Source organism: Vespa velutina, chromosome 17 (genome assembly GCF_912470025.1).
Source record: "Vespa velutina chromosome 17, iVesVel2.1, whole genome shotgun sequence".
Lineage (NCBI taxonomy): Eukaryota > Metazoa > Arthropoda > Insecta > Hymenoptera > Vespidae > Vespa > Vespa velutina.
The window spans coordinates 2,667,789-2,675,288 of record NC_062204.1 but is presented as its reverse complement, the minus strand read 5'-3'; the positions used below and the strand labels follow the sequence as shown (position 1 = coordinate 2,675,288).

Here is a 7,500-nt window from a genome sequence, read left to right as displayed (position 1 = left end):
AAAAAAAAAAAACGAAAAGACAAAAAAGAGAAAAACAAAGAAAAAGAAAATTTTTAAATTTGATATTAAAAAATGTTTGAAATTCTTTTTTATTAATATTAATATTATTATTATTATTATTGTTATTATTATTATTATTATTATTATTATTATTATTATTATTATTATTATTATTATTTGTGCTTTTAATTCACGAAGATTGATAAATTAATATCGAAGAATATTGATTGATATATATTATATATAATTTTTTATTTTTTTCTTCCATGAGTTTTTACAACCATTATTATTATAAATGTTATTACTATTGTTTCGTTTTACGTAACAAAAAAATTGAAAGATTAATATTAAAAAATGGTCAAAATTTTTAATGGGATCACTATTATTATTATTATTATTATTATTATTATTATTATTATTATTATTATTATTATTAATATTATTAATATTATTATTGTTTTCAATTTACTAAAACTGACTGAAAATTAATTTTTTTTCATTATACTTTCGACTGAGAACATCAATGGAATTTGGGTTTTCTTTATTTTTTTTTTTTTTTCTTATTTATTTATTATTAATTATTTATTTTGTTATATAATATTTTATGTATTTTTATTTCTTATCTAGCTAAGTTCTAGTCAGAACCAATGCGATGATGTCCATTTGTTATCACGTAAAACTATACCAAAGTCAACAATTTGTATTCTTTTTTCTCTCTTCTTAAATTTTTTTTTTCTTTTTTTTTTTTTTTATTTATACTTTTTCTCTTTTTAATACTTGAACATCGAGAAATTGTTTCTTTGTTTTTTTTTTTTTTTTTTTTTTTTTTTAGATTTGTTAGAACCTCAGTCCATCTCAATTGTTCCCAACGAAAACAAAATAAAAAAACGATATTATTTATATTATGTATTACATATTAAGTAACACGTAAATAAGTAGCATTATTTAATTCGATATAAATATGTATATTTATTCGAAGGGTAACGTGCAATAATACACGCGACTCTACAACCATTGATATTTATATAATATATACTTACATAAATAAATAAATAAATAAATAAATAAATAAATAATTTGTATACAAGATACTTTGAATATAATAAGAAGAATGATATAATATATATGTACTATGTATCTAATAATTTTTCTAAAGAAATTTTATATATATACATATATATATATATATATATATATATATATACGTATATATATTTGTGAAATTTCTTCGATTTATTTCTATCCTTTTAAAACCGAACTCAACAAAATTATTTAAATAATATTCTAACTCGTATGAAGAAATAACACGAAAAGAACAACAACAGCAAACGAAAACACACACACATATACACAAACAGCCAGACAGCCAGACAGCCAGACAGCCAGACAGCCAGACAGCCAAACAGCCAGACAGCAGACATATCGTTTGATGAAAAAGAATATAATTGATTTTTGAAATCATTTAGAAACTCTAATGTCAATCCCGAATATATCGTGTATGTTATAGAAATATAAAAAATGTAGGATAAAAAAAAAAAAAGAAGAGAAAAAAGAAAAAGAGGGATCCTAATTGTTTTGTTGAATTAAGTAAACAATCATACAAATATTGAAATACTTGATTGAGCAGAAACATGAAAAGACAGAGCTTTGAGTTGTTCTTTAAGTTATATGCTTCAGCCTATTGCATGCGAGCAATGCACGACCCAATTTCATATTTCCCCTCCCACCCTCTCCTTTCTCTATCCCATCCACCATCTCTTTTGCTCTAACGAAAAGACGAGATGAAACATCTGCCGTTTGTGTCTTCCTGCAAGACGTAAACATTTCGTAAGACTCTCCTCCCTAGAGATGGTTGGATGTTGTATTGCTTATGTGGGTCGAGTAAACCACACATTCGCTTCTTCAACTTCAATCTAAACGATAGAGATATGCCCATTCGTTTTATGATGTTTTAATGATATCAAACGATCAATTATGAACACTTACAATTGGATATTTCCATGGAATTAGAATTCATTGAGAATATACATTCGTTTTATTACTCGGATAAATGAAGTTTTTTTTTTTTTTTTTTATCTCGATATTAATATAATACAGTATGAGACAAAAGTTGCTTTGACGAATTTGAAAAAAAAAAAAAAAAGACGAAGAAAGAATGAAAAAACAAATCGATTACATTCCTTATCGAAATATTTTACGACTACTTTTTTTTTTTATGCCTTCGTAAAACTACAAAATATTTAATTTAACCTGTATTAAGTATAACAATCAATCAATCTAGATTTAGAAAGACACTGTTAATGAAAACTGACGCTGATCTGATAGGAAGAAAATAATGGAGAAAAAAAAAAAAAAAAAAAAAAAAAAAAAAAAAGAGGATGTATAATCTTTACAATACTAATGAATGGGATATTTTTATAATATCCTATTTATTAATAGAACTGGCTTGAACGATCAAAGCTATTATATTAAAAATCTAAACAATTATGATAACAAGAAAATCGACAGAAATGATAATACCAATTTGTCATCTCAAAAAGATACAAAATAAAATCCCTATATAAGAATAAAATCCCTAGATAAGAATAACGATAAAGAATATGTAAAATCCTTGTAACACTTATGATCGTACGAACTTTTATTGAGTGGTATATTTAAGTATAAAAAAAAAAAAAATAAATAAATAAATAAATAAAAATACAGAAAAAAAAAAAAATAGAAAAGAAGAAAAAAGGAATGACTTGAATTCGACAAGTATCAAGATATCTTCGGATTAATTCGAATTCCTTCACGTGAGAAGAAGCAAAAGCGTGCACCTGGCATCTGTCTCCTTAAAAGAATCGCTTTTTATACGTTGCAAGGAGCCTGACCAAACGAACGATTCGTTTCGAATTCGAACGAAAAATTTGTTCGTCGTGTTGGTTAACAATGCCGTTAGTGCTGCTGCTGCTACTGCTGCTGCTACTGCTGATGATGATGATGATGATGGTGATGATGATGGTGATGATGATGATGGTAGTGACGGCGTAGTAGCTGGTGAAGAGTGGTGGTGTGTACCCATTGCCAGAAATTGCACTTCCGTTCCGCGAATTCCCACGGAAGTGGGCACAATCACCGTGACAAAAGGATATTCGCGTATACCACCACCACTACCACCACCACCACCACCACCACCATCATCACCATTGCCATCACCACCTTTCATTGTTCTCGCTCGAACATTGAGAATCCTTCCACGAGAACTTTCCGCGAGGGTGGCTGCTGTGGCTCCGAAAGAGAAAGAAAAAGAGAGAGAGAGAGAAAGAGAGAGAGACCAAAAAAATTCAAACAAAAGCTCTAAAAAGAAAACAAGCAAAATGCCAAAATTAAATAATACAAATAAACACGTATGATAAAATAATAAGGATAAATAAATTTTTTAAAGATTCAAAAAAAAAAAAAAAAAGAAAAAAAAATTAGATGTTTTTTCTCTCTCTCTTTTTTTTTAAGAAGAAAGAAAAAAAACGCAGAAACATATTATACTTTTTATCTTATTAAATCGATTAAAGTAGTCCATTCAGAAAAAAAGGAAAGAAAAAAAGAAAAAAAAAAAAAAGAAAGAAATATCTAAAAGCAAACACTCGACGAGTCGTTCGAAAATACGCATATTCGATTACGCCGCGACACTTCCTTTTTTTCTTCTCTTCTTTTTTTTTTTTTTTTTTTTTTTTTTGCAATCAAAATTTGTCAAAGCTTATCATACTTGATAACGCACGAAAGAAACGTTCTATTCTTTATATCGCAAGAAAAAAAAAAAAAGAAAAAAAAATAAGAAAAAAAAAAAAAAAAGAAAAAAAAAACAGGTGAGATCTTTGGAAAAGTACACAGTCAAATGCAAGCACATTGCAATTATCAAGCCAAACGTCTTCCGGGTGTGTTTCGTTATCGTGCAAAGAGCTCTCCTTGTTCCTGGAAGCCATAATCTCAAGTAGACGTACGTATATACGTACATACATACATATACACATATATTATGTATATATATATATATATATACTCGACGATAATCAAACAAAAACACAGCTCGTTTTCGACCTTCGTTCGGAACACAGCAGGAAGCACCTGCTGCAGTCGAAAGCATCGTACCAATTGTTGAGAGAGAGAGAGAAAGAGAGAGAAATAGGTAGGTAGGTAGGTATGTATTTAATCGATTAAATTTGCGATCGATTCTTATCATCTATAATTAACATGTTTATGCAATTCGATTTTCAAAATATCACTTGATCGAACATAATCGTCTGTGAAGTTTAAATTCATTCTACCATGTCTGAAGTATACATACACAAAGTATATATATAAATATATATATATATAAATTTATTGGAAGACTATTAAAAATTAATTTTATAAATATCTCTAATCGAGTTATCTCTAATCTCCTGCTAAATAATTCTGGATTCTTTAGAAAAATAAATAAATAAAGAAAGAAAAAATAAAGAAATAAAAATAAAATAAAAGTAAAATAAAAAGATCCCACACTTGTGACGCGTCGACAGGTCCACTTGGAATTCACCTTTCCATGCCGTAGACAAGTGTTCAGAACATCACCATGCTCTAAACCACCATGTAAAAACCAACTAGTTGGAATTGAAAAGGAGCCACGCAAAAGCCGGGAAGGATTGTTTTACGCGCGTACTCATTCGCTCGTTTCCTCTTCATTGAGATGCATCCGGTGCCACCCTCGCTGCTTCCTGGATGCTGCGTGGGATTTCTTTCGTTCTTTCCATTATTTCTTTCTTTTTTTTTCTCCGTTTGTTTTACTTTTTTTTTTTTTATTTTCTATTTTTTATTTTTCTTTACTTTTTTATTTATTTATTTTTTATTTTTTTTTTTTATGTTTATATATACATATTTATTCCTCTTTTCCAAAGACATCCATTAAATGCATGAGAACGCAAGAACCATTACCTCCTCTCCTCTCCACCCCTCCCCTACCCATCCTCTCCCTCAATTTCAATTCATTTAATTACATACTTAAAGAGCTTCGAAAATATTAATTAAATAATTTTTTTCCCCATCAACCTCATTTACTTAAAAAAAAAAATATATACATATATATATAAATGTGTATGAATATAATATATATATATATAGAAGATAAATGAATAAATAATAAAAAATATTAAGATACGATTAAGATATAAAAAAAATAAAATTAATAACATCTAACGTTTAAGAAGTAGTTTATAATAAATAAAAAATGATAATGATGATGATGATGATGATGATGATAATCGCAGAGAGTATTGGGAGAATGAAGATGAACGTGATGCGTTTGAATTTCCTTTAAGAATCGCGCGTTAAACGTAGCGAGAGCCGCCTGGCGGCTATCTCTGTTACGAACGATATACGCCAACTACACGCATGTGTGTATGTATATATATATCATACACAGGCAATGTTACGCATACACCAAAGACGATCTGTTTCGTACGCGCGATCTATCTACGGTTTCCTCCTCGAAAGTTTTCACGTGAATATTTATACGAATTAATTTCCTAAAAGTTTTTTACTACCCCATTACTATTTAATTTTTACAAATGTTAAATATTATTATAGGTTATGACAAAATTATTATAGATAATGATAAAAGTATTATAGGTTATAACCTTCTAAATGCATACGCAGTTATACAAATATATATATCAATTTTTCTTTATACTTTATATTATTTTATGTTATTTTATCTTACCTCGAATAAATTCGATGACAATGAGCATAGAAATATAGCTGCCAATGATTTACTCCATACGTTGTAAGAACCTCGAAAATTGGATCGATTTACGGACATAGATGAATACATTCATTTGCACGTTCTGCTGAATCTTTTTATTATTCTGAAACAAAAGACGTACGATGTTTTATAAAACGATAAACACTTAATACGCATTCGTAAAAAGGTTCGAAGCTACAAAATTGATATACGAACATTAATATTACGTTATCATTTCAATGAGTTAATAATGTCTTTCATTTTCTGAAACAATACGCTAATATGAAAATTAATGAACGAGATTTGTCAAATTTAATGTTTATGTACGTATGTACGTACGTACGTACTCACTCATGTTTCGATCGATCTTCGAAGGACTAATTGTCCCTTCTGACCGCTATGTTTATCTATCGTTTGTTATACATATACATATATATATATATATATATATGTTTCCCTCTCCCTTCTTTCGAAAGATCTTCTACGACGTATAACATAACACAATGACCTTGACAAACAAATCAAGTTAATGGAGAAAAGAACATATTTATTATTTTCCACTAAAAATATGTACACTCGATCGTCATTCACCGATCTAATAACAACGTTCTTTTACGTCCATTATCGTAATTTCTACGTTAATTATAGAATTAAATATTCGTAAAGATACGCGTATGCATATACATACATGTCATACGTTCACTCCCAATAGAAAATTTTTTTTCTAATTAATTTATAATGAAAAAATTTATTATCTGTCGTTATAATTTAATCGATCGAATTTTTCTCTTTTCTACGAGACGATTTGAAAAAAAATAAAGAAAAATATCTCCGTACCTTTCGTAACTAACTAACGAAATATTCAAATATCTTTCTCACACTTTTCCATTTTTTTTTTGTTTTCTGGAAATATTAGATATCGATCGATAATTTATATATATTCTATCAGATTTTCTCGGATCATTAGAATATTTCTTTACTTTTCATTTTAATCGGCGTATTATTATAATTTGAGGATTAGAATGGATTAGAATAAAACGTTAACTTACATTTTTACAGCATAATCGACCTCACGACCTGCAGCGTTCACTTTCACGAAGAACAATGACCGTTAAATAAGTAACGACGATCGTGATTGGTCAAATTTTGGGTGGTCCGATAGCTAACCAATCGTATGCTAGTTTTTTGTTTAACGGAAAAATTTACATAAAATTGTGAAATAATCAATTAATTAATTAAATCAATTGTATTAATATTATTTCTAATATCGGAATATACGATAATTATCAAACCAAATTTATCGTTACGTATATTCTAAGTAAAGATATCTTTAATTAATTAACCATTAATTAATTACAAAATAACGATGAAAAAAGGATCGAAATAATTGATATTAAATCGATATAATTAATAAATAATAACGATTAACGAAAATAAGAACAAATGGAACAGATAGATTTTCTTTTCTAATGAAGAAAAAGAATCAATTTATAATATCACATTAATTAATCGATATCGATAATTGACCAATCAGATACCCAGATTCGTTTCCGCGTCGTGATTGGTTAATTGGATCAAAGAATAAGGAAGTATTCTAAGACGTATTCAAATTTGTTTCATACGCGTGTACTTTAGATTTTAACGAAAAAATTTGATATAGAAAAATTGTTATCGAATTAAAATTTTATATAAGATAGATACGCAGTAAATGTACAAAGGTATATAGATATATACACACACACACACAC

General features: G+C 27.9%; 1 long non-coding RNA gene across 1 annotated transcript in view; it reads right to left on the bottom strand.

The window, feature by feature from the left end:
* LOC124955047 overlaps positions 1-6,911 on the bottom strand; it is a 50,479-nt gene extending 43,568 nt beyond the window's left edge. The window contains exons 1-2 of the long non-coding RNA XR_007102742.1: positions 6,802-6,911; positions 5,732-5,876 (exon numbers count right to left, since the gene is read on the bottom strand). This is a non-coding gene — a long non-coding RNA (uncharacterized LOC124955047). The remainder of the gene's footprint in view (positions 1-5,731; positions 5,877-6,801) is intronic.
* Between the last annotated feature and the right edge of the window lie 589 nt (positions 6,912-7,500).